Consider the following 23432-nt stretch of genomic DNA (forward strand, 5'->3'; position numbering starts at 1 on the left):
CTAAGCCTCAAGAGGCACACCGTGGCCCCCGCTGCATTCTACGGCCACACCTCCCTGAACGCACCACACCTCGTCTGATCTCGGAAGCTAATCAGGGTCTGGCCTGTTTCGTACCTGGATGGGAGACCACATGGGAATACCGAGTGCTGTAGGCTTTTTTGCCTCCCGCTCCGCCTTGACATTTAGTGGCCCGCGGCCGAGGCCGCCTCCGCCCCCGCTGAGCACCGCTGCAGGCCTCACCTCCTCACGTCCCTCCCAACACAGCGCGCCGGAGGGATCGCTCCCCGCCGAGCTGGCTGGACATGCGGCCAGAATGCGGCCCTGGAAGGCAGCCGCCACCCCAGCCGCTCCCGTGGTGGCTGGCCCGGACCCAGACTCCGCCGCAGGCCGGGGTGCCGTCCGTGCGGCCCGCGAGGCCCTCGACCTGCACTTGGCCGCCCCCACCGGAGCCCAGCCGCGCCGCAGCCCCCTGTCTGCCCGTGTGTCTCTCCACAGCTCCCTCCGGAAAAAGGCCCCCTCCGCCGTTTCGCCACGGCCGGGGGCGGGAGCGGGGGCGGGGGCCGGGGCCGCTTCTCCGGGCCTGCCGGCCACCAGGGCCGGGGTCCTGTGCTCGGCGGGCGGCGTGGGGGCAAGGGGGGGCCTTGCTGGGGCTAAGGGGCCGTGCCCACTCCATGGTGGCTCCCAGTGGCTTCGGGCCAGCTGCTGCCCGGCCGGAGGGCCGGCCCGGCCGTGGCCGGGCTGCGCCTAACTCCGCGTGGGCGGGCAGGGGGGGATGCCCAAGGGACCGCGGCCGCCGGGCCCTGAAGCCTCCGGGGCCGCGTCCCTGTGAGCGTCGAGCGGGATCTGCGGCGGGGCGCCAAGCGCCGACGGGCCTGGAGCGTCCCGCCCGCCCTGGGCTGCGAGGTGGCCCACCACTCCGCCACCCCCGGGTCCCCGAGGCCTCCTGTCGCCTGCCTGGGCGGGCGGCAGGGCCCTGCCGGAGAGGGCTGGCCGCCGGCATGGCGGTAAGGCGCATGCGCCAGCGAAGCTGGGCCTCAAGAGGCACCGCGCGGGCCCCTCCTGCGTCTACGGCCATACCACCCTGAACGCGCCCGATCTCGTCTGATCTCGGAAGCTAAGCAGGGTCGGGCCTGGTTAGTACTTGGATGGGAGACCGCCTGGGAATACCGGGTGCTGTAGGCTTTTTGCCTCCCGCTCCGCCTTCTCCTTTAGTCGCCCGCCGCCTCCGCCCCCGCCCCCGCCCCCGCCCCCGCCGGGCACCGCTGCAGGCCCCACCTCCTCCGGCCCCTCCCACCACAGCGCGCCAGAGGGGGCGCTCTCCGCCTGCCTGGCCGGCCAGGCGGCCAGAAGGCGGCCCTGGAAGGCAGCCGCATCCCAGCCGCTCCCGGGGTGGCTGGCCTGAACCCAGACTCCGCCTCAGGCCCGGGTGCCGGCCGTGCGGCCCGCGAGCTCCTTGACCTGCACCTGGCCGCCCCCACCAGCGCCCAGCCCCGGCGCAGCCACCTATCTGCCGGTGTGTCTCTCCACAGCTCCCTCCGGAAAAAGCCCCCCCTCCGCCGTTTCGCCACGGCCGGGGGCGGGAGCGGGGGCGGGGGCCGGGGCCGGTGCTCCGGGCCGGCCGGCCACAAGGCGCTGGGTCCTGTGCTCGGCGGGTGGCGTGGGGGCAAGGGTGGCCTTGCTGGGGCTAAGGGGCCGTGCCGACTCAATGGTGGCTCCCAGTGGGTTAAGGGCCGACTGCCGTCGGGCAGGAGGGCCGGCCCGGGCTGCGGCTGGGCTGCGCCTAGCGCCGCGTGGGCGGGCAGAGGGGAGGCCCAAGGGACCGCGGGCCCCGGGCCCTGAAGCCTCCGGGGCCACGTCCCTGTGAGCGACGTGCGGGATCTGGGGCGGGGCGCCAAGCGCCGAACGGTTTGGTGGGTCCCGCCCGCCCTGGGCTGGGAGGTCGCCGAACCCTCCGCCACCCCCCTGGTACCCGAGGCCGCCGTTGCCCTGCCTGGGCGGGCGGCGGGGCCCTGCCGGGGCGGGCTGACCGCCGGGCTGGCGGGGAGGCGCAAGCGCCAGCGAAGCTGGGCCTCAAGAGGCACTCCGCGGGCCCCTCTTAACGTCTACGGCCATACCACCCTGAACGCGCCCGATCTCGTCTGATCTCGGAAGCTAAGCAGGGTCGGGCCTGGTTAGTACTTGGATGGGAGACCGCCTGGGAATACCGGGTGCTGTAGGCTTTTTGCCTCCCGCTCCGCCTTCTCCTTTAGTCGCCTGCGGCCTAGGCCGAGGCCGAGGCCGAGGCCGAGGCCGAGGCCGCTGCCTCCGCCCCCGCCCCCGCCCCCGCCGGGCAGCGCTGCAGGCCCCACCTCCTCCGGCCCCTCCCACCACAGCGCGCCAGAGGGGGCGCTCCGCGCCGGCCTGGCCGGCCAGGCGGCCAGAAGGCGGCCCTGGAAGGCAGCCGCCACCCCAGCCGCTCCCGTGGTGGCTGGCCCGGACCCAGACTCCGCCGCAGGCCGGGGTGCCGTCCGTGCGGCCCACGAAGCCCTCGACCTGCACTTTGCCGCCCCCACCAGAGCCCAGCCGCGCCGCAGCCCCCTGTCTGCCCGTGTGTCTCTCCACAGCTCCCTCCGGAAAAAGCCCACCCTTTGCCACTTCGCCACGGCCGAGAGTGGGAGCGGGGTCGTGGGCTGGGACCGGTTCGCTGGGCTGGCTAGACACCAGGCGCCGGGAACTTTGCTCGGCAGTTGGCGTGGGGGCAAGGGTGGCGTTGCTGTGTCGAAGGGGCCGTGCCGGCTCAATGGTGGCTCCCAGTGGCTTCGGGCCAACTGCCGTTGGGCAGGCGGGCCGGCCAGGCCGTGGCTGGGCTGCGCCTAGCACTGTGTGGATTGACAGGGTGGGGAATGCACAAGGGACCGAGGGCCACAGGCCCTTAAGCCTCCGGGGCCAAGTCCTGTGAGCGTTGAGCGGCTCTGGGGCGGAGGGCCAAGCGCCTACAGGCCTGGAGGGTCCCGCCTGACCTGAGCTGCGAAGTCGCCCACAACTCCACCACCCCCGGGCCCTCGAGGCCTCCTGTCGCTTGCCTGGGCGGACGGCAGGGCCGCGCCGGAGAGGGTTGGCTGCCGGGCTGGCGGTAAGTCGCCAGCACCAGCGAAGCTAAGCCTCAAGAGGCACACCGTGGCCCCCGCTGCATTCTACGGCCACACCTCCCTGAACGCACCACACCTCGTCTGATCTCGGAAGCTAATCAGGGTCTGGCCTGTTTCGTACCTGGATGGGAGACCACATGGGAATACCGAGTGCTGTAGGCTTTTTTGCCTCCCGCTCCGCCTTGACATTTAGTGGCCCGCGGCCGAGGCCGCCTCCGCCCCCGCTGAGCACCGCTGCAGGCCTCACCTCCTCACGTCCCTCCCAACACAGCGCGCCGGAGGGATCGCTCCCCGCCGAGCTGGCTGGACATGCGGCCAGAATGCGGCCCTGGAAGGCAGCCGCCACCCCAGCCGCTCCCGTGGTGGCTGGCCCGGACCCAGACTCCGCCGCAGGCCGGGGTGCCGTCCGTGCGGCCCGCGAGGCCCTCGACCTGCACTTGGCCGCCCCCACCGGAGCCCAGCCGCGCCGCAGCCCCCTGTCTGCCCGTGTGTCTCTCCACAGCTCCCTCCGGAAAAAGCCCCCCCTCCGCCGTTTCGCCACGGCCGGGGGCGGGAGCGGGGGCGGGGGCCGGGGCCGCTTCTCCGGGCCTGCTGGCCACCAGGGCCGGGGTCCTGTGCTCGGCGGGCGGTGTGGGGGCAAGGGGGGGCCTTGCTGGGGCTAAGGGGCCGTGCCCACTCCATGGTGGCTCCCAGTGGCTTCGGGCCAGCTGCTGCCCGGCCGGAGGGCCGGCCCGGCCGTGGCCGGGCTGCGCCTAACTCCGCGTGGGCGGGCAGGGGGGGATGCCCAAGGGACCGCGGCCGCCGGGCCCTGAAGCCTCCGGGGCCGCGTCCCTGTGAGCGTCGAGCGGGATCTGCGGCGGGGCGCCAAGCGCCGACGGGCCTGGAGCGTCCCGCCCGCCCTGGGCTGCGAGGTGGCCCACCACTCCGCCACCCCCGGGTCCCCGAGGCCTCCTGTCGCCTGCCTGGGCGGGCGGCAGGGCCCTGCCGGAGAGGGCTGGCCGCCGGCATGGCGGTAAGGCGCAGGCGCCAGCGAAGCTGCGCCTCAAGAGGCACCGCGCGGGCCCCTCCTGCGTCTACGGCCATACCACCCTGAACGCGCCCGATCTCGTCTGATCTCGGAAGCTAAGCAGGGTCGGGCCTGGTTAGTACTTGGATGGGAGACCGCCTGGGAATACCGGGTGCTGTAGGCTTTTTGCCTCCCGCTCCGCCTTCTCCTTTAGTCGCCCGCCGCCTCCGCCCCCGCCCCCGCCCCCGCCCCCGCCGGGCACCGCTGCAGGCCCCACCTCCTCCGGCCCCTCCCACCACAGCGCGCCAGAGGGGGCGCTCTCCGCCTGCCTGGCCGGCCAGGCGGCCAGAAGGCGGCCCTGGAAGGCAGCCGCATCCCAGCCGCTCCCGGGGTGGCTGGCCTGAACCCAGACTCCGCCTCAGGCCCGGGTGCCGGCCGTGCGGCCCGCGAGCCCCTTGACCTGCACCTGGCCGCCCCCACCAGCGCCCAGCCCCGGCGCAGCCACCTATCTGCCGGTGTGTCTCTCCACAGCTCCCTCCGGAAAAAGCCCCCCCTCCGCCGTTTCGCCACGGCCGGGGGCGGGAGCGGGGGCGGGGGCCGGGGCCGGTGCTCCGGGCCGGCCGGCCACAAGGCGCCGGGTCCTGTGCTCGGCGGGTGGCGTGGGGGCAAGGGTGGCCTTGCTGGGGCTAAGGGGCCGTGCCGACTCAATGGTGGCTCCCAGTGGGTTAAGGGCCGACTGCCGTCGGGCAGGAGGGCCGGCCCGGGCTGCGGCTGGGCTGCGCCTAGCGCCGCGTGGGCGGGCAGAGGGGAGGCCCAAGGGACCGCGGGCCCCGGGCCCTGAAGCCTCCGGGGCCACGTCCCTGTGAGCGACGTGCGGGATCTGGGGCGGGGCGCCAAGCGCCGAACGGTTTGGTGGGTCCCGCCCGCCCTGGGCTGGGAGGTCGCCGAACCCTCCGCCACCCCCCTGGTACCCGAGGCCGCCGTTGCCCTGCCTGGGCGGGCAGCGGGGCCCTGCCGGGGCGGGCTGGCCGCCGGGCTGGCGGGGAGGCGCAAGCGCCAGCGAAGCTGGGCCTCAAGAGGCACTCCGCGGGCCCCTCTTAACGTCTACGGCCATACCACCCTGAACGCGCCCGATCTCGTCTGATCTCGGAAGCTAAGCAGGGTCGGGCCTGGTTAGTACTTGGATGGGAGACCGCCTGGGAATACCGGGTGCTGTAGGCTTTTTGCCTCCCGCTCCGCCTTCTCCTTTAGTCGCCCGCGGCCTAGGCCGAGGCCGAGGCCGAGGCCGAGGCCGCTGCCTCCGCCCCCGCACCCGCCCCCGCCGGGCAGCGCTGCAGGCCCCACCTCCTCCGGCCCCTCCCACCACAGCGCGCCAGAGGGGGCGCTCCGCGCCGGCCTGGCCGGCCAGGCGGCCAGAAGGCGGCCCTGGAAGGCAGCCGCCACCCCAGCCGCTCCCGTGGTGGCTGGCCCGGACCCAGACTCCGCCGCAGGCCGGGGTGCCGTCCGTGCGGCCCACGAAGCCCTCGACCTGCACTTGGCCGCCCCCACCGGAGCCCAGCCGCGCCGCAGCCCCCTGTCTGCCCGTGTGTCTCTCCACAGCTCCCTCCGGAAAAAGCCCACCCTTTGCCACTTCGCCACGGCCGAGAGTGGGAGCGGGGTCGTGGGCTGGGACCGGTTCGCTGGGCTGGCTAGACACCAGGCGCCGGGAACTTTGCTCGGCAGTTGGCGTGGGGGCAAGGGTGGCGTTGCTGTGTCTAAGGGGCCGTGCCGGCTCAATGGTGGCTCCCAGTGGCTTCGGGCCAACTGCCGTTGGGCAGGCGGGCCGGCCAGGCCGTGGCTGGGCTGCGCCTAGCACTGTGTGGATTGACAGGGTGGGGAATGCACAAGGGACCGAGGGCCACAGGCCCTTAAGCCTCCGGGGCCAAGTCCTGTGAGCGTTGAGCGGCTCTGGGGCGGAGGGCCAAGCGCCTACAGGCCTGGAGGGTCCTGCCTGACCTGAGCTGCGAAGTCGCCCACAACTCCACCACCCCCGGGCCCTCGAGGCCTCCTGTCGCTTGCCTGGGCGGACGGCAGGGCCGCGCCGGAGAGGGTTGGCTGCCGGGCTGGCGGTAAGTCGCCAGCACCAGCGAAGCTAAGCCTCAAGAGGCACACCGTGGCCCCCGCTGCATTCTACGGCCACACCTCCCTGAACGCACCACACCTCGTCTGATCTAGGAAGCTAATCAGGGTCTGGCCTGTTTCGTACCTGGATGGGAGACCACATGGGAATACCGAGTGCTGTAGGCTTTTTTGCCTCCCGCTCCGCCTTGACATTTAGTGGCCCGCGGCCGAGGCCGCCTCCGCCCCCGCTGAGCACCGCTGCAGGCCTCACCTCCTCACGTCCCTCCCAACACAGCGCGCCGGAGGGATCGCTCCCCGCCGAGCTGGCTGGACATGCGGCCAGAATGCGGCCCTGGAAGGCAGCCGCCACCCCAGCCGCTCCCGTGGTGGCTGGCCCGGACCCAGACTCCGCCGCAGGCCGGGGTGCCGTCCGTGCGGCCCGCGAGGCCCTCGACCTGCACTTGGCCGCCCCCACCGGAGCCCAGCCGCGCCGCAGCCCCCTGTCTGCCCGTGTGTCTCTCCACAGCTCCCTCCGGAAAAAGCCCCCCCTCCGCCGTTTCGCCACGGCCGGGGGCGGGAGCGGGGGCGGGGGCCGGGGCCGCTTCTCCGGGCCTGCCGGCCACCAGGGCCGGGGTCCTGTGCTCGGCGGGCGGCGTGGGGGCAAGGGGGGGCCTTGCTGGGGCTAAGGGGCCGTGCCCACTCCATGGTGGCTCCCAGTGGCTTCGTGCCAGCTGCTGCCCGGCCGGAGGGCCGGCCCGGCCGTGGCCGGGCTGCGCCTAACTCCGCGTGGGCGGGCAGGGGGGGATGCCCAAGGGACCGCGGCCGCCGGGCCCTGAAGCCTCCGGGGCCGCGTCCCTGTGAGCGTCGAGCGGGATCTGCGGCGGGGCGCCAAGCGCCGACGGGCCTGGAGCGTCCCGCCCGCCCTGGGCTGCGAGGTGGCCCACCACTCCGCCACCCCCGGGTCCCCGAGGCCTCCTGTCGCCTGCCTGGGCGGGCGGCAGGGCCCTGCCGGAGAGGGCTGGCCGCCGGCATGGCGGTAAGGCGCAGGCGCCAGCGAAGCTGGGCCTCAAGAGGCACCGCGCGGGCCCCTCCTGCGTCTACGGCCATACCACCCTGAACGCGCCCGATCTCGTCTGATCTCGGAAGCTAAGCAGGGTCGGGCCTGGTTAGTACTTGGATGGGAGACCGCCTGGGAATACCGGGTGCTGTAGGCTTTTTGCCTCCCGCTCCGCCTTCTCCTTTAGTCGCCCGCCGCCTCCGCCCCCGCCCCCGCCCCCGCCCCCGCCGGGCACCGCTGCAGGCCCCACCTCCTCCGGCCCCTCCCACCACAGCGCGCCAGAGGGGGCGCTCTCCGCCTGCCTGGCCGGCCAGGCGGCCAGAAGGCGGCCCTGGAAGGCAGCCGCATCCCAGCCGCTCCCGGGGTGGCTGGCCTGAACCCAGACTCCGCCTCAGGCCCGGGTGCCGGCCGTGCGGCCCGCGAGCCCCTTGACCTGCACCTGGCCGCCCCCACCAGCGCCCAGCCCCGGCGCAGCCACCTATCTGCCGGTGTGTCTCTCCACAGCTCCCTCCGGAAAAAGCCCCCCCTCCGCCGTTTCGCCACGGCCGGGGGCGGGAGCGGGGGCGGGGGCCGGGGCCGGTGCTCCGGGCCGGCCGGCCACAAGGCGCCGGGTCCTGTGCTCGGCGGGTGGCGTGGGGGCAAGGGTGGCCTTGCTGGGGCTAAGGGGCCGTGCCGACTCAATGGTGGCTCCCAGTGGGTTAAGGGCCGACTGCCGTCGGGCAGGAGGGCCGGCCCGGGCTGCGGCTGGGCTGCGCCTAGCGCCGCGTGGGCGGGCAGAGGGGAGGCCCAAGGGACCGCGGGCCCCGGGCCCTGAAGCCTCCGGGGCCACGTCCCTGTGAGCGACGTGCGGGATCTGGGGCGGGGCGCCAAGCGCCGAACGGTTTGGTGGGTCCCGCCCGCCCTGGGCTGGGAGGTCGCCGAACCCTCCGCCACCCCCCTGGTACCCGAGGCCGCCGTTGCCCTGCCTGGGCGGGCGGCGGGGCCCTGCCGGGGCGGGCTGGCCGCCGGGCTGGCGGGGAGGCGCAAGCGCCAGCGAAGCTGGGCCTCAAGAGGCACTCCGCGGGCCCCTCTTAACGTCTACGGCCATACCACCCTGAACGCGCCCGATCTCGTCTGATCTCGGAAGCTAAGCAGGGTCGGGCCTGGTTAGTACTTGGATGGGAGACCGCCTGGGAATACCGGGTGCTGTAGGCTTTTTGCCTCCCGCTCCGCCTTCTCCTTTAGTCGCCCGCGGCCTAGGCCGAGGCCGAGGCCGAGGCCGAGGCCGCTGCCTCCGCCCCCGCACCCGCCCCCGCCGGGCAGCGCTGCAGGCCCCACCTCCTCCGGCCCCTCCCACCACAGCGCGCCAGAGGGGGCGCTCCGCGCCGGCCTGGCCGGCCAGGCGGCCAGAAGGCGGCCCTGGAAGGCAGCCGCCACCCCAGCCGCTCCCGTGGTGGCTGGCCCGGACCCAGACTCCGCCGCAGGCCGGGGTGCCGTCCGTGCGGCCCACGAAGCCCTCGACCTGCACTTGGCCGCCCCCACCGGAGCCCAGCCGCGCCGCAGCCCCCTGTCTGCCCGTGTGTCTCTCCACAGCTCCCTCCGGAAAAAGCCCACCCTTTGCCACTTCGCCACGGCCTAGAGTGGGAGCGGGGTCGTGGGCTGGGACCGGTTCGCTGGGCTGGCTAGACACCAGGCGCCGGGAACTTTGCTCGGCAGTTGGCGTGGGGGCAAGGGTGGCGTTGCTGTGTCTAAGGGGCCGTGCCGGCTCAATGGTGGCTCCCAGTGGCTTCGGGCCAACTGCCGTTGGGCAGGCGGGCCGGCCAGGCCGTGGCTGGGCTGCGCCTAGCACTGTGTGGATTGACAGGGTGGGGAATGCACAAGGGACCGAGGGCCACAGGCCCTTAAGCCTCCGGGGCCAAGTCCTGTGAGCGTTGAGCGGCTCTGGGGCGGAGGGCCAAGCGCCTACAGGCCTGGAGGGTCCCGCCTGACCTGAGCTGCGAAGTCGCCCACAACTCCACCACCCCCGGGCCCTCGAGGCCTCCTGTCGCTTGCCTGGGCGGACGGCAGGGCCGCGCCGGAGAGGGTTGGCTGCCGGGCTGGCGGTAAGTCGCCAGCACCAGCGAAGCTAAGCCTCAAGAGGCACACCGTGGCCCCCGCTGCATTCTACGGCCACACCTCCCTGAACGCACCACACCTCGTCTGATCTCGGAAGCTAATCAGGGTCTGGCCTGTTTCGTACCTGGATGGGAGACCACATGGGAATACCGAGTGCTGTAGGCTTTTTTGCCTCCCGCTCCGCCTTGACATTTAGTGGCCCGCGGCCGAGGCCGCCTCCGCCCCCGCTGAGCACCGCTGCAGGCCTCACCTCCTCACGTCCCTCCCAACACAGCGCGCCGGAGGGATCGCTCCCCGCCGAGCTGGCTGGACATGCGGCCAGAATGCGGCCCTGGAAGGCAGCCGCCACCCCAGCCGCTCCCGTGGTGGCTGGCCCGGACCCAGACTCCGCCGCAGGCCGGGGTGCCGTCCGTGCGGCCCGCGAGGCCCTCGACCTGCACTTGGCCGCCCCCACCGGAGCCCAGCCGCGCCGCAGCCCCCTGTCTGCCCGTGTGTCTCTCCACAGCTCCCTCCGGAAAAAGCCCCCCCTCCGCCGTTTCGCCACGGCCGGGGGCGGGAGCGGGGGCGGGGGCCGGGGCCGCTTCTCCGGGCCTGCCGGCCACCAGGGCCAGGGTCCTGTGCTCGGCGGGCGGCGTGGGGGAAAGGGGGGGCCTTGCTGGGGCTAAGGGGCCGTGCCCACTCCATGGTGGCTCCCAGTGGCTTCGGGCCAGCTGCTGCCCGGCCGGAGGGCCGGCCCGGCCGTGGCCGGGCTGCGCCTAACTCCGCGTGGGCGGGCAGGGGGGGATGCCCAAGGGACCGCGGCCGCCGGGCCCTGAAGCCTCCGGGGCCGCGTCCCTGTGAGCGTCGAGCGGGATCTGCGGCGGGGCGCCAAGCGCCGACAGGCCTGGAGCGTCCCGCCCGCCCTGGGCTTTAGGTGGCCCACCACTCCGCCACCCCCGGGTCCCCGAGGCCTCCTGTCGCCTGCCTGGGCGGGCGGCAGGGCCCTGCTGGAGAGGGCTGGCCGCCGGCATGGCGGTAAGGCGCAGGCGCCAGCGAAGCTGGGCCTCAAGAGGCACCGCGCGGGCCCCTCCTGCGTCTACGGCCATACCACCCTGAACGCGCCCGATCTCGTCTGATCTCGGAAGCTAAGCAGGGTCGGGCCTGGTTAGTACTTGGATGGGAGACCGCCTCGGAATACCGGGTGCTGTAGGCTTTTTGCCTCCCGCTCCGCCTTCTCCTTTAGTCGCCCGCCGCCTCCGCCCCCGCCCCCGCCCCCGCCCCCGCCGGGCACCGCTGCAGGCCCCACCTCCTCCGGCCCCTCCCACCACAGCGCGCCAGAGGGGGCGCTCTCCGCCTGCCTGGCCGGCCAGGCGGCCAGAAGGCGGCCCTGGAAGGCAGCCGCATCCCAGCCGCTCCCGGGGTGGCTGGCCTGAACCCAGACTCCGCCTCAGGCCCGGGTGCCGGCCGTGCGGCCCGCGAGCCCCTTGACCTGCACCTGGCCGCCCCCACCAGCGCCCAGCCCCGGCGCAGCCACCTATCTGCCGGTGTGTCTCTCCACAGCTCCCTCCGGAAAAAGCCCCCCCTCCGCCGTTTCGCCACGGCCGGGGGCGGGAGCGGGGGCGGGGGCCGGGGCCGGTGCTCCGGGCCGGCCGGCCACAAGGCGCCGGGTCCTGTGCTCGGCGGGTGGCGTGGGGGCAAGGGTGGCCTTGCTGGGGCTAAGGGGCCGTGCCGACTCAATGGTGGCTCCCAGTGGGTTAAGGGCCGACTGCCGTCGGGCAGGAGGGCCGGCCCGGGCTGCGGCTGGGCTGCGCCTAGCGCCGCGTGGGCGGGCAGAGGGGAGGCCCAAGGGACCGCGGGCCCCGGGCCCTGAAGCCTCCGGGGCCACGTCCCTGTGAGCGACGTGCGGGATCTGGGGCGGGGCGCCAAGCGCCGAACGGTTTGGTGGGTCCCGCCCGCCCTGGGCTGGGAGGTCGCCGAACCCTCCGCCACCCCCCTGGTACCCGAGGCCGCCGTTGCCCTGCCTGGGCGGGCGGCGGGGCCCTGCCGGGGCGGGCTGGCCGCCGGGCTGGCGGGGAGGCGCAAGCGCCAGCGAAGCTGGGCCTCAAGAGGCACTCCGCGGGCCCCTTTTAACGTCTACGGCCATACCACCCTGAACGCGCCCGATCTCGTCTGATCTCGGAAGCTAAGCAGGGTCGGGCCTGGTTAGTACTTGGATGGGAGACCGCCTGGGAATACCGGGTGCTGTAGGCTTTTTGCCTCCCGCTCCGCCTTCTCCTTTAGTCGCCCGCGGCCTAGGCGGAGGCCGAGGCCGAGGCCGAGGCCGCTGCCTCCGCCCCCGCCCCCGCCCCCGCCGGGCAGCGCTGCAGGCCCCACCTCTTCCGGCCCCTCCCACCACAGCGCGCCAGAGGGGGCACTCCGCGCCGGCCTGGCCGGCCAGGCGGCCAGAAGGCGGCCCTGGAAGGCAGCCGCCACCCCAGCCGCTCCCGTGGTGGCTGGCCCGGACCCAGACTCCGCCGCAGGCCGGGGTGCCGTCCGTGCGGCCCACGAAGCCCTCGACCTGCACTTGGCCGCCCCCACCGGAGCCCAGCCGCGCCGCAGCCCCCTGTCTGCCCGTGTGTCTCTCCACAGCTCCCTCCGGAAAAAGCCCCCCTCTCCGCCGTTTCGCCACGGCCGGGGGCGGGAGCGGGGGCGGGGGCCGGGGCCGCTTCTCCGGGCCTGCCGGCCACCAGGGCCGGGGTCCTGTGCTCGGCGGGCGGCGTGGGGGCAAGGGGGGGCCTTGCTGGGGCTAAGGGGCCGTGCCCACTCCATGGTGGCTCCCAGTGGCTTCGGGCCAGCTGCTGCCCGGCCGGAGGGCCGGCCCGGCCGTGGCCGGGCTGCGCCTAACTCCGCGTGGGCGGGCAGGGGGGGATGCCCAAGGGACCGCGGCCGCCGGGCCCTGAAGCCTCCGGGGCCGCGTCCCTGTGAGCGTCGAGCGGGATCTGCGGCGGGGCGCCAAGCGCCGACGGGCCTGGAGCGTCCCGCCCGCCCTGGGCTGCGAGGTGGCCCACCACTCCGCCACCCCCGGGTCCCCGAGGCCTCCTGTCGCCTGCCTGGGCGGGCGGCAGGGCCCTGCCGGAGAGGGCTGGCCGCCGGCATGGCGGTAAGGCGCAGGCGCCAGCGAAGCTGGGCCTCAAGAGGCACCGCGCGGGCCCCTCCTGCCTCTACAGCCATACCACCCTGAACGCGCCCGATCTCGTCTGATCTCGGAAGCTAAGCAGGGTCGGGCCTGGTTAGTACTTGGACGGGAGACCGCCTGGGAATACCGGGTGCTGTAGGCTTTTTGCCTCCCGCTCCGCCTTCTCCTTTAGTCGCCCGCCGCCTCCGCCCCCGCCCCCGCCCCCGCCCCCGCCGGGCACCGCTGCAGGCCCCACCTCCTCCGGCCCCTCCCACCACAGCGCGCCAGAGGGGGCGCTCTCTGCCTGCCTGGCCGGCCAGGCGGCCAGAAGGCGGCCCTGGAAGGCAGCCGCATCCCAGCCGCTCCCGGGGTGGCTGGCCTGAACCCAGACTCCGCCTCAGGCCCGGGTGCCGGCCGTGCGGCCCGCGAGCCCCTTGACCTGCACCTGGCCGCCCCCACCAGCGCCCAGCCCCGGCGCAGCCACCTATCTGCCGGTGTGTCTCTCCACAGCTCCCTCCGGAAAAAGCCCCCCCTCCGCCGTTTCGCCACGGCCGGGGGCGGGAGCGGGGGCGGGGGCCGGGGCCGGTGCTCCGGGCCGGCCGGCCACAAGGCGCCGGGTCCTGTGCTCGGCGGGTGGCGTGGGGGCAAGGGTGGCCTTGCTGGGGCTAAGGGGCCGTGCCGACTCAATGGTGGCTCCCAGTGGGTTAAGGGCCGACTGCCGTCGGGCAGGAGGGCCGGCCCGGGCTGCGGCTGGGCTGCGCCTAGCGCCGCGTGGGCGGGCAGAGGGGAGGCCCAAGGGACCGCGGGCCCCGGGCCCTGAAGCCTCCGGGGCCACGTCCCTGTGAGCGACGTGCGGGATCTGGGGCGGGGCGCCAAGCGCCGAACGGTTTGGTGGGTCCCGCCCGCCCTGGGCTGGGAGGTCGCCGAACCCTCCGCCACCCCCCTGGTACCCGAGGCCGCCGTTGCCCTGCCTGGGCGGGCGGCGGGGCCCTGCCGGGGCGGGCTGGCCGCCGGGCTGGCGGGGAGGCGCAAGCGCCAGCGAAGCTGGGCCTCAAGAGGCACTCCGCGGGCCCCTCTTAACGTCTACGGCCATACCACCCTGAACGCGCCCGATCTCGTCTGATCTCGGAAGCTAAGCAGGGTCGGGCCTGGTTAGTACTTGGATGGGAGACCGCCTGGGAATACCGGGTGCTGTAGGCTTTTTGCCTCCCGCTCCGCCTTCTCCTTTAGTCGCCCGCGGCCTAGGCCGAGGCCGAGGCCGAGGCCGAGGCCGCTGCCTCCGCCCCCGCACCCGCCCCCGCCGGGCAGCGCTGCAGGCCCCACCTCCTCCGGCCCCTCCCACCACAGCGCGCCAGAGGGGGCGCTCCGCGCCGGCCTGGCCGGCCAGGCGGCCAGAAGGCGGCCCTGGAAGGCAGCCGCCACCCCAGCCGCTCCCGTGGTGGCTGGCCCGGACCCAGACTCCGCCGCAGGCCGGGGTGCCGTCCGTGCGGCCCACGAAGCCCTCGACCTGCACTTGGCCGCCCCCACCGGAGCCCAGCCGCGCCGCAGCCCCCTGTCTGCCCGTGTGTCTCTCCACAGCTCCCTCCGGAAAAAGCCCACCCTTTGCCACTTCGCCACGGCCTAGAGTGGGAGCGGGGTCGTGGGCTGGGACCGGTTCGCTGGGCTGGCTAGACACCAGGCGCCGGGAACTTTGCTCGGCAGTTGGCGTGGGGGCAAGGGTGGCGTTGCTGTGTCTAAGGGGCCGTGCCGGCTCAATGGTGGCTCCCAGTGGCTTCGGGCCAACTGCCGTTGGGCAGGCGGGCCGGCCAGGCCGTGGCTGGGCTGCGCCTAGCACTGTGTGGATTGACAGGGTGGGGAATGCACAAGGGACCGAGGGCCACAGGCCCTTAAGCCTCCGGGGCCAAGTCCTGTGAGCGTTGAGCGGCTCTGGGGCGGAGGGCCAAGCGCCTACAGGCCTGGAGGGTCCCGCCTGACCTGAGCTGCGAAGTCGCCCACAACTCCACCACCCCCGGGCCCTCGAGGCCTCCTGTCGCTTGCCTGGGCGGACGGCAGGGCCGCGCCGGAGAGGGTTGGCTGCCGGGCTGGCGGTAAGTCGCCAGCACCAGCGAAGCTAAGCCTCAAGAGGCACACCGTGGCCCCCGCTGCATTCTACGGCCACACCTCCCTGAACGCACCACACCTCGTCTGATCTCGGAAGCTAATCAGGGTCTGGCCTGTTTCGTACCTGGATGGGAGACCACATGGGAATACCGAGTGCTGTAGGCTTTTTTGCCTCCCGCTCCGCCTTGACATTTAGTGGCCCGCGGCCGAGGCCGCCTCCGCCCCCGCTGAGCACCGCTGCAGGCCTCACCTCCTCACGTCCCTCCCAACACAGCGCGCCGGAGGGATCGCTCCCCGCCGAGCTGGCTGGACATGCGGCCAGAATGCGGCCCTGGAAGGCAGCCGCCACCCCAGCCGCTCCCGTGGTGGCTGGCCCGGACCCAGACTCCGCCGCAGGCCGGGGTGCCGTCCGTGCGGCCCGCGAGGCCCTCGACCTGCACTTGGCCGCCCCCACCGGAGCCCAGCCGCGCCGCAGCCCCCTGTCTGCCCGTGTGTCTCTCCACAGCTCCCTCCGGAAAAAGCCCCCCCTCCGCCGTTTCGCCACGGCCGGGGGCGGGAGCGGGGGCGGGGGCCGGGGCCGCTTCTCCGGGCCTGCCGGCCACCAGGGCCAGGGTCCTGTGCTCGGCGGGCGGCGTGGGGGAAAGGGGGGGCCTTGCTGGGGCTAAGGGGCCGTGCCCACTCCATGGTGGCTCCCAGTGGCTTCGGGCCAGCTGCTGCCCGGCCGGAGGGCCGGCCCGGCCGTGGCCGGGCTGCGCCTAACTCCGCGTGGGCGGGCAGGGGGGGATGCCCAAGGGACCGCGGCCGCCGGGCCCTGAAGCCTCCGGGGCCGCGTCCCTGTGAGCGTCGAGCGGGATCTGCGGCGGGGCGCCAAGCGCCGACAGGCCTGGAGCGTCCCGCCCGCCCTGGGCTTTAGGTGGCCCACCACTCCGCCACCCCCGGGTCCCCGAGGCCTCCTGTCGCCTGCCTGGGCGGGCGGCAGGGCCCTGCTGGAGAGGGCTGGCCGCCGGCATGGCGGTAAGGCGCAGGCGCCAGCGAAGCTGGGCCTCAAGAGGCACCGCGCGGGCCCCGCCTTCGTCTACGGCCATACCACCCTGAACGCGCCCGATCTCGTCTGATCTCGGAAGCTAAGCAGGGTCGGGCCTGGTTAGTACTTGGATGGGAGACCGCCTCGGAATACCGGGTGCTGTAGGCTTTTTGCCTCCCGCTCCGCCTTCTCCTTTAGTCGCCCGCCGCCTCCGCCCCCGCCCCCGCCCCCGCCCCCGCCGGGCACCGCTGCAGGCCCCACCTCCTCCGGCCCCTCCCACCACAGCGCGCCAGAGGGGGCGCTCTCCGCCTGCCTGGCCGGCCAGGCGGCCAGAAGGCGGCCCTGGAAGGCAGCCGCATCCCAGCCGCTCCCGGGGTGGCTGGCCTGAACCCAGACTCCGCCTCAGGCCCGGGTGCCGGCCGTGCGGCCCGCGAGCCCCTTGACCTGCACCTGGCCGCCCCCACCAGCGCCCAGCCCCGGCGCAGCCACCTATCTGCCGGTGTGTCTCTCCACAGCTCCCTCCGGAAAAAGCCCCCCCTCCGCCGTTTCGCCACGGCCGGGGGCGGGAGCGGGGGCGGGGGCCGGGGCCGGTGCTCCGGGCCGGCCGGCCACAAGGCGCCGGGTCCTGTGCTCGGCGGGTGGCGTGGGGGCAAGGGTGGCCTTGCTGGGGCTAAGGGGCCGTGCCGACTCAATGGTGGCTCCCAGTGGGTTAAGGGCCGACTGCCGTCGGGCAGGAGGGCCGGCCCGGGCTGCGGCTGGGCTGCGCCTAGCGCCGCGTGGGCGGGCAGAGGGGAGGCCCAAGGGACCGCGGGCCCCGGGCCCTGAAGCCTCCGGGGCCACGTCCCTGTGAGCGACGTGCGGGATCTGGGGCGGGGCGCCAAGCGCCGAACGGTTTGGTGGGTCCCGCCCGCCCTGGGCTGGGAGGTCGCCGAACCCTCCGCCACCCCCCTGGTACCCGAGGCCGCCGTTGCCCTGCCTGGGCGGGCGGCGGGGCCCTGCCGGGGCGGGCTGGCCGCCGGGCTGGCGGGGAGGCGCAAGCGCCAGCGAAGCTGGGCCTCAAGAGGCACTCCGCGGGCCCCTCTTAACGTCTACGGCCATACCACCCTGAACGCGCCCGATCTCGTCTGATCTCGGAAGCTAAGCAGGGTCGGGCCTGGTTAGTACTTGGATGGGAGACCGCCTGGGAATACCGGGTGCTGTAGGCTTTTTGCCTCCCGCTCCGCCTTCTCCTTTAGTCGCCCGCGGCCTAGGCGGAGGCCGAGGCCGAGGCCGAGGCCGCTGCCTCCGCCCCCGCCCCCGCCCCCGCCGGGCAGCGCTGCAGGCCCCACCTCTTCCGGCCCCTCCCACCACAGCGCGCCAGAGGGGGCACTCCGCGCCGGCCTGGCCGGCCAGGCGGCCAGAAGGCGGCCCTGGAAGGCAGCCGCCACCCCAGCCGCTCCCGTGGTGGCTGGCCCGGACCCAGACTCCGCCGCAGGCCGGGGTGCCGTCCGTGCGGCCCACGAAGCCCTCGACCTGCACTTGGCCGCCCCCACCGGAGCCCAGCCGCGCCGCAGCCCCCTGTCTGCCCGTGTGTCTCTCCACAGCTCCCTCCGGAAAAAGCCCCCCTCTCCGCCGTTTCGCCACGGCCGGGGGCGGGAGCGGGGGCGGGGGCCGGGGCCGCTTCTCCGGGCCTGCCGGCCACCAGGGCCGGGGTCCTGTGCTCGGCGGGCGGCGTGGGGGCAAGGGGGGGCCTTGCTGGGGCTAAGGGGCCGTGCCCACTCCATGGTGGCTCCCAGTGGCTTCGGGCCAGCTGCTGCCCGGCCGGAGGGCCGGCCCGGCCGTGGCCGGGCTGCGCCTAACTCCGCGTGGGCGGGCAGGGGGGGATGCCCAAGGGACCGCGGCCGCCGGGCCCTGAAGCCTCCGGGGCCGCGTCCCTGTGAGCGTCGAGCGGGATCTGCGGCGGGGCGCCAAGCGCCGACGGGCCTGGAGCGTCCCGCCCGCCCTGGGCTGCGAGGTGGCCCACCACTCCGCCACCCCCGGGTCCCCGAGGCCTCCTGTCGCCTGCCTGGGCGGGCGGCAGGGCCCTTCCGGAGAGGGCTGGCCGCCGGCATGGCGGTAAGGCGCAGGCGCCAGCGAAGCTGGGCCTCAAGAGGCACCGCGCGGGCCCCTCCTGTGTCTACGGCCATACCACCCTGAACGCGCCCGATGTCATCTGATCTCGGAAGCTAAGCAGGGTCGGGCCTGGTTAGTACTTGGATGGGAGACCGCCTGGGAATACCGGGTGCTGTAGGCTTTTTGCCTCCCGCTCCGCCTTCTCCTTTAGTCGCCCGCCGCCTCCGCCGCCGCCCCCGCCCCCGCCGAGCAGCGCTGCAGGCCCCACCTCCTCCGGCCCCTCCCACCACAGCGCGCCAGAGGGGGCGCTCCGCGCCGGCCTGGCCGGCCAGGCGGCCAGAAGGCGGCCCTGGAAGGCAGCCGCCACCCCAGCCGCTCCCGTGGTGGCTGGCCCGGACCCAGACTCCGCCGCAGGCCGGGGTGCCGTCCGTGCGGCCCACGAAGCCCTCGACCTGCACTTGGCCGCCCCCACCGGAGCCCAGCCGCGCCGCAGCCCCCTGTCTGCCCGTGTGTATCTCCACAGCTCCCTCCGGAAAAAGCCCACCCTCCGCCGTTTCGCCACGGCCGGGGGCGGGAGCGGGGGCGGGGGCTGGGACCGGTTCGCTGGGCTGGCTAGACACCAGGCGCCGGGTCCTGTGCTCGGCGGGTGGCGTGGGGGCAAGGGTGGCCTTGCTGGGGCTAAGGGGCCGTGCCGGCTCAATGGTGGCTCCCAGTGGGTTAAGGGCCGACTGCCGTCGGGCAGGAGGGCCGGCCAGGCCGTGGCTGGGCTGCGCCTAGCACTGTGTGGATTGACAGGGTGGGGAATGCACAAGGGACCGAGGGCCACAGGCCCTTAAGCCTCCGGGGCCAAGTCCTGTGAGCGTTGAGTGGCTCTGGGGCGGAGGGCCAAGCGCCTACAGGCCTGGAGGGTCCCGCCTGACCTGAGCTGCGAAGTCGCCCACAACTCCACCACCCCCGGGCCCTCGAGGCCTCCTGTCGCTTGCCTGGGTGGACGGCAGGGCCGCGCCGGAGAGGGTTGGCTGCCGGGCTGGCGGTAAGTCGCCAGCACCAGCGAAGCTAAGCCTCAAGAGGCACACCGTGGCCCCCGCTGCATTCTACGGCCACACCTCCCTGAACGCACCACACCTCGTCTGATCTCGGAAGCTAATCAGGGTCTGGCCTGTTTCGTACCTGGATGGGAGACCACATGGGAATACCGAGTGCTGTAGGCTTTTTTGCCTCCCGCTCCGCCTTGACATTTAGTGGCCCGCGGCCGAGGCCGCCTCCGCCCCCGCTGAGCACCGCTGCAGGCCTCACCTCCTCACGTCCCTCCCAACACAGCGCGCCGGAGGGATCGCTCCCCGCCGAGCTGGCTGGACATGCGGCCAGAATGCGGCCCTGGAAGGCAGCCGCCACCCCAGCCGCTCCCGTGGTGGCTGGCCCGGACCCAGACTCCGCCGCAGGCCGGGGTGCCGTCCGTGCGGCCCGCGAGGCCCTCGACCTGCACTTGGCCGCCCCCACCGGAGCCCAGCCGCGCCGCAGCCCCCTGTCTGCCCGTGTGTCTCTCCACAGCTCCCTCCGGAAAAAGCCCCCCCTCCGCCGTTTCGCCACGGCCGGGGGCGGGAGCGGGGGCGGGGGCCGGGGCCGCTTCTCCGGGCCTGCTGGCCACCAGGGCCGGGGTCCTGTGCTCGGCGGGCGGTGTGGGGGCAAGGGGGGGCCTTGCTGGGGCTAAGGGGCCGTGCCCACTCCATGGTGGCTCCCAGTGGCTTCGGGCCAGCTGCTGCCCGGCCGGAGGGCCGGCCCGGCCGTGGCCGGGCTGCGCCTAACTCCGCGTGGGCGGGCAGGGGGGGATGCCCAAGGGACCGCGGCCGCCGGGCCCTGAAGCCTCCGGGGCCGCGTCCCTGTGAGCGTCGAGCGGGATCTGCGGCGGGGCGCCAAGCGCCGACGGGCCTGGAGCGTCCCGCCCGCCCTGGGCTGCGAGGTGGCCCACCACTCCGCCACCCCCGGGTCCCCGAGGCCTCCTGTCGCCTGCCTGGGCGGGCGGCAGGGCCCTGCCGGAGAGGGCTGGCCGCTGGCATGGCCTTAAGGCGCAGGCGCCAGCGAAGCTGGGCCTCAAGAGGCACCGCGCGGGCCCCTCCTGCGTCTACGGCCATACCACCCTGAACGCGCCCGATCTCGTCTGATCTCGGAAGCTAAGCAGGGTCGGGCCTGGTTAGTACTTGGATGGGAGACCGCCTGGGAATACCGGGTGCTGTAGGCTTTTTGCCTCCCGCTCCGCCTTCTCCTTTAGTCGCCCGCCGCCTCCGCCCCCGCCCCCGCCCCCGCCCCCGCCGGGCACCGCTGCAGGCCCCACCTCCTCCGGCCCCTCCCACCACAGCGCGCCAGAGGGGGCGCTCTCCGCCTGCCTGGCCGGCCAGGCGGCCAGAAGGCGGCCCTGGAAGGCAGCCGCATCCCAGCCGCTCCCGGGGTGGCTGGCCTGAACCCAGACTCCGCCTCAGGCCCGGGTGCCGGCCGTGCGGCCCGCGAGCCCCTTGACCTGCACCTGGCCGCCCCCACCAGCGCCCAGCCCCGGCGCAGCCACCTATCTGCCGGTGTGTCTCTCCACAGCTCCCTCCGGAAAAAGCCCCCCCTCCGCCGTTTCGCCACGGCCGGGGGCGGGAGCGGGGGCGGGGGCCGGGGCCGGTGCTCCGGGCCGGCCGGCCACAAGGCGCCGGGTCCTGTGCTCGGCGGGTGGCGTGGGGGCAAGGGTGGCCTTGCTGGGGCTAAGGGGCCGTGCCGACTCAATGGTGGCTCCCAGTGGGTTAAGGGCCGACTGCCGTCGGGCAGGAGGGCCGGCCCGGGCTGCGGCTGGGCTGCGCCTAGCGCCGCGTGGGCGGGCAGAGGGGAGGCCCAAGGGACCGCGGGCCCCGGGCCCTGAAGCCTCCGGGGCCACGTCCCTGTGAGCGACGTGCGGGATCTGGGGCGGGGCGCCAAGCGCCGAACGGTTTGGTGGGTCCCGCCCGCCCTGGGCTGGGAGGTCGCCGAACCCTCCGCCACCCCCCTGGTACCCGAGGCCGCCGTTGCCCTGCCTGGGCGGGCAGCGGGGCCCTGCCGGGGCGGGCTGGCCGCCGGGCTGGCGGGGAGGCGCAAGCGCCAGCGAAGCTGGGCCTCAAGAGGCACTCCGCGGGCCCCTCTTAACGTCTACGGCCATACCACCCTGAACGCGCCCGATCTCGTCTGATCTCGGAAGCTAAGCAGGGTCGGGCCTGGTTAGTACTTGGATGGGAGACCGCCTGGGAATACCGGGTGCTGTAGGCTTTTTGCCTCCCGCTCCGCCTTCTCCTTTAGTCGCCCGCGGCCTAGGCCGAGGCCGAGGCCGAGGCCGAGGCCGCTGCCTCCGCCCCCGCACCCGCCCCCGCCGGGCAGCGCTGCAGGCCCCACCTCCTCCGGCCCCTCCCACCACAGCGCGCCAGAGGGGGCGCTCCGCGCCGGCCTGGCCGGCCAGGCGGCCAGAAGGCGGCCCTGGAAGGCAGCCGCCACCCCAGCCGCTCCCGTGGTGGCTGGCCCGGACCCAGACTCCGCCGCAGGCCGGGGTGCCGTCCGTGCGGCCCACGAAGCCCTCGACCTGCACTTGGCCGCCCCCACCGGAGCCCAGCCGCGCCGCAGCCCCCTGTCTGCCCGTGTGTCTCTCCACAGCTCCCTCCGGAAAAAGCCCACCCTTTGCCACTTCGCCACGGCCGAGAGTGGGAGCGGGGTCGTGGGCTGGGACCGGTTCGCTGGGCTGGCTAGACACCAGGCGCCGGGAACTTTGCTCGGCAGTTGGCGTGGGGGCAAGGGTGGCGTTGCTGTGTCTAAGGGGCCGTGCCGGCTCAATGGTGGCTCCCAGTGGCTTCGGGCCAACTGCCGTTGGGCAGGCGGGCCGGCCAGGCCGTGGCTGGGCTGCGCCTAGCACTGTGTGGATTGACAGGGTGGGGAATGCACAAGGGACCGAGGGCCACAGGCCCTTAAGCCTCCGGGGCCAAGTCCTGTGAGCGTTGAGCGGCTCTGGGGCGGAGGGCCAAGCGCCTACAGGCCTGGAGGGTCCTGCCTGACCTGAGCTGCGAAGTCGCCCACAACTCCACCACCCCCGGGCCCTCGAGGCCTCCTGTCGCTTGCCTGGGCGGACGGCAGGGCCGCGCCGGAGAGGGTTGGCTGCCGGGCTGGCGGTAAGTCGCCAGCACCAGCGAAGCTAAGCCTCAAGAGGCACACCGTGGCCCCCGCTGCATTCTACGGCCACACCTCCCTGAACGCACCACACCTCGTCTGATCTAGGAAGCTAATCAGGGTCTGGCCTGTTTCGTACCTGGATGGGAGACCACATGGGAATACCGAGTGCTGTAGGCTTTTTTGCCTCCCGCTCCGCCTTGACATTTAGTGGCCCGCGGCCGAGGCCGCCTCCGCCCCCGCTGAGCACCGCTGCAGGCCTCACCTCCTCACGTCCCTCCCAACACAGCGCGCCGGAGGGATCGCTCCCCGCCGAGCTGGCTGGACATGCGGCCAGAATGCGGCCCTGGAAGGCAGCCGCCACCCCAGCCGCTCCCGTGGTGGCTGGCCCGGACCCAGACTCCGCCGCAGGCCGGGGTGCCGTCCGTGCGGCCCGCGAGGCCCTCGACCTGCACTTGGCCGCCCCCACCGGAGCCCAGCCGCGCCGCAGCCCCCTGTCTGCCCGTGTGTCTCTCCACAGCTCCCTCCGGAAAAAGCCCCCCCTCCGCCGTTTCGCCACGGCCGGGGGCGGGAGCGGGGGCGGGGGCCGGGGCCGCTTCTCCGGGCCTGCCGGCCACCAGGGCCGGGGTCCTGTGCTCGGCGGGCGGCGTGGGGGCAAGGGGGGGCCTTGCTGGGGCTAAGGGGCCGTGCCCACTCCATGGTGGCTCCCAGTGGCTTCGTGCCAGCTGCTGCCCGGCCGGAGGGCCGGCCCGGCCGTGGCCGGGCTGCGCCTAACTCCGCGTGGGCGGGCAGGGGGGGATGCCCAAGGGACCGCGGCCGCCGGGCCCTGAAGCCTCCGGGGCCGCGTCCCTGTGAGCGTCGAGCGGGATCTGCGGCGGGGCGCCAAGCGCCGACGGGCCTGGAGCGTCCCGCCCGCCCTGGGCTGCGAGGTGGCCCACCACTCCGCCACCCCCGGGTCCCCGAGGCCTCCTGTCGCCTGCCTGGGCGGGCGGCAGGGCCCTGCCGGAGAGGGCTGGCCGCCGGCATGGCGGTAAGGCGCAGGCGCCAGCGAAGCTGGGCCTCAAGAGGCACCGCGCGGGCCCCTCCTGCGTCTACGGCCATACCACCCTGAACGCACCCGATCTCGTCTGATCTCGGAAGCTAAGCAGGGTCGGGCCTGGTTAGTACTTGGATGGGAGACCGCCTGGGAATACCGGGTGCTGTAGGCTTTTTGCCTCCCGCTCCGCCTTCTCCTTTAGTCGCCCGCCGCCTCCGCCCCCGCCCCCGCCCCCGCCCCCGCCGGGCACCGCTGCAGGCCCCACCTCCTCCGGCCCCTCCCACCACAGCGCGCCAGAGGGGGCGCTCTCCGCCTGCCTGGCCGGCCAGGCGGCCAGAAGGCGGCCCTGGAAGGCAGCCGCATCCCAGCCGCTCCCGGGGTGGCTGGCCTGAACCCAGACTCCGCCTCAGGCCCGGGTGCCGGCCGTGCGGCCCGCGAGCCCCTTGACCTGCACCTGGCCGCCCCCACCAGCGCCCAGCCCCGGCGCAGCCACCTATCTGCC

General features: G+C 74.5%; 16 non-coding genes and 7 pseudogenes across 16 annotated transcripts; all 23 read left to right on the forward strand.

Annotated features, from left to right (window-relative positions):
* The first annotated feature begins 36 nt into the window (after nt 1-36).
* Nucleotides 37-155, forward strand: LOC133076581 (5S ribosomal RNA; annotated as a pseudogene).
* A 908-nt stretch (nt 156-1063) lies between these two features.
* On the forward strand, nt 1064-1182 carry LOC133080844 (5S ribosomal RNA). Its single transcript, XR_009698616.1, has one exon. It is a non-coding gene; the product is annotated as a 5S ribosomal RNA (ribosomal RNA).
* A 918-nt stretch (nt 1183-2100) lies between these two features.
* On the forward strand, nt 2101-2219 carry LOC133080851 (5S ribosomal RNA). The gene has a single exon (XR_009698617.1). It is a non-coding gene; the product is annotated as a 5S ribosomal RNA (ribosomal RNA).
* A 952-nt stretch (nt 2220-3171) lies between these two features.
* On the forward strand, nt 3172-3290 carry LOC133076585 (5S ribosomal RNA; annotated as a pseudogene).
* A 909-nt stretch (nt 3291-4199) lies between these two features.
* LOC133080859 (5S ribosomal RNA) lies at nt 4200-4318 on the forward strand. Its single transcript, XR_009698618.1, has one exon. It is a non-coding gene; the product is annotated as a 5S ribosomal RNA (ribosomal RNA).
* A 918-nt stretch (nt 4319-5236) lies between these two features.
* On the forward strand, nt 5237-5355 carry LOC133080866 (5S ribosomal RNA). The gene has a single exon (XR_009698619.1). It is a non-coding gene; the product is annotated as a 5S ribosomal RNA (ribosomal RNA).
* Nucleotides 5356-6301: 946 nt separating this feature from the next.
* Nucleotides 6302-6420, forward strand: LOC133078636 (5S ribosomal RNA; annotated as a pseudogene).
* A 909-nt stretch (nt 6421-7329) lies between these two features.
* LOC133080874 (5S ribosomal RNA) lies at nt 7330-7448 on the forward strand. Its single transcript, XR_009698620.1, has one exon. It is a non-coding gene; the product is annotated as a 5S ribosomal RNA (ribosomal RNA).
* A 918-nt stretch (nt 7449-8366) lies between these two features.
* On the forward strand, nt 8367-8485 carry LOC133080889 (5S ribosomal RNA). Its single transcript, XR_009698622.1, has one exon. It is a non-coding gene; the product is annotated as a 5S ribosomal RNA (ribosomal RNA).
* A 946-nt stretch (nt 8486-9431) lies between these two features.
* LOC133076592 (5S ribosomal RNA) lies at nt 9432-9550 on the forward strand (annotated as a pseudogene).
* A 908-nt stretch (nt 9551-10458) lies between these two features.
* Nucleotides 10459-10577, forward strand: LOC133104429 (5S ribosomal RNA). The gene has a single exon (XR_009703575.1). It is a non-coding gene; the product is annotated as a 5S ribosomal RNA (ribosomal RNA).
* Nucleotides 10578-11495: 918 nt separating this feature from the next.
* LOC133080891 (5S ribosomal RNA) lies at nt 11496-11614 on the forward strand. Its single transcript, XR_009698623.1, has one exon. It is a non-coding gene; the product is annotated as a 5S ribosomal RNA (ribosomal RNA).
* Nucleotides 11615-12562: 948 nt separating this feature from the next.
* Nucleotides 12563-12681, forward strand: LOC133104779 (5S ribosomal RNA). The gene has a single exon (XR_009703726.1). It is a non-coding gene; the product is annotated as a 5S ribosomal RNA (ribosomal RNA).
* Nucleotides 12682-13599: 918 nt separating this feature from the next.
* On the forward strand, nt 13600-13718 carry LOC133080894 (5S ribosomal RNA). The gene has a single exon (XR_009698624.1). It is a non-coding gene; the product is annotated as a 5S ribosomal RNA (ribosomal RNA).
* A 946-nt stretch (nt 13719-14664) lies between these two features.
* LOC133076598 (5S ribosomal RNA) lies at nt 14665-14783 on the forward strand (annotated as a pseudogene).
* A 908-nt stretch (nt 14784-15691) lies between these two features.
* On the forward strand, nt 15692-15810 carry LOC133104432 (5S ribosomal RNA). The gene has a single exon (XR_009703576.1). It is a non-coding gene; the product is annotated as a 5S ribosomal RNA (ribosomal RNA).
* Nucleotides 15811-16728: 918 nt separating this feature from the next.
* Nucleotides 16729-16847, forward strand: LOC133080895 (5S ribosomal RNA). The gene has a single exon (XR_009698625.1). It is a non-coding gene; the product is annotated as a 5S ribosomal RNA (ribosomal RNA).
* Nucleotides 16848-17795: 948 nt separating this feature from the next.
* Nucleotides 17796-17914, forward strand: LOC133104740 (5S ribosomal RNA). The gene has a single exon (XR_009703717.1). It is a non-coding gene; the product is annotated as a 5S ribosomal RNA (ribosomal RNA).
* Nucleotides 17915-18825: 911 nt separating this feature from the next.
* LOC133076603 (5S ribosomal RNA) lies at nt 18826-18944 on the forward strand (annotated as a pseudogene).
* Nucleotides 18945-19853: 909 nt separating this feature from the next.
* On the forward strand, nt 19854-19972 carry LOC133080896 (5S ribosomal RNA). The gene has a single exon (XR_009698626.1). It is a non-coding gene; the product is annotated as a 5S ribosomal RNA (ribosomal RNA).
* Nucleotides 19973-20890: 918 nt separating this feature from the next.
* LOC133080899 (5S ribosomal RNA) lies at nt 20891-21009 on the forward strand. Its single transcript, XR_009698627.1, has one exon. It is a non-coding gene; the product is annotated as a 5S ribosomal RNA (ribosomal RNA).
* Nucleotides 21010-21955: 946 nt separating this feature from the next.
* LOC133078640 (5S ribosomal RNA) lies at nt 21956-22074 on the forward strand (annotated as a pseudogene).
* Nucleotides 22075-22983: 909 nt separating this feature from the next.
* Nucleotides 22984-23102, forward strand: LOC133101625 (5S ribosomal RNA). Its single transcript, XR_009702666.1, has one exon. It is a non-coding gene; the product is annotated as a 5S ribosomal RNA (ribosomal RNA).
* The last annotated feature ends 330 nt before the right edge of the window (nt 23103-23432 follow it).

The sequence above is a fragment of the Eubalaena glacialis genome, chromosome 1 (assembly GCF_028564815.1).
Source record: "Eubalaena glacialis isolate mEubGla1 chromosome 1, mEubGla1.1.hap2.+ XY, whole genome shotgun sequence".
NCBI classification, from domain to species: domain Eukaryota; kingdom Metazoa; phylum Chordata; class Mammalia; order Artiodactyla; family Balaenidae; genus Eubalaena; species Eubalaena glacialis.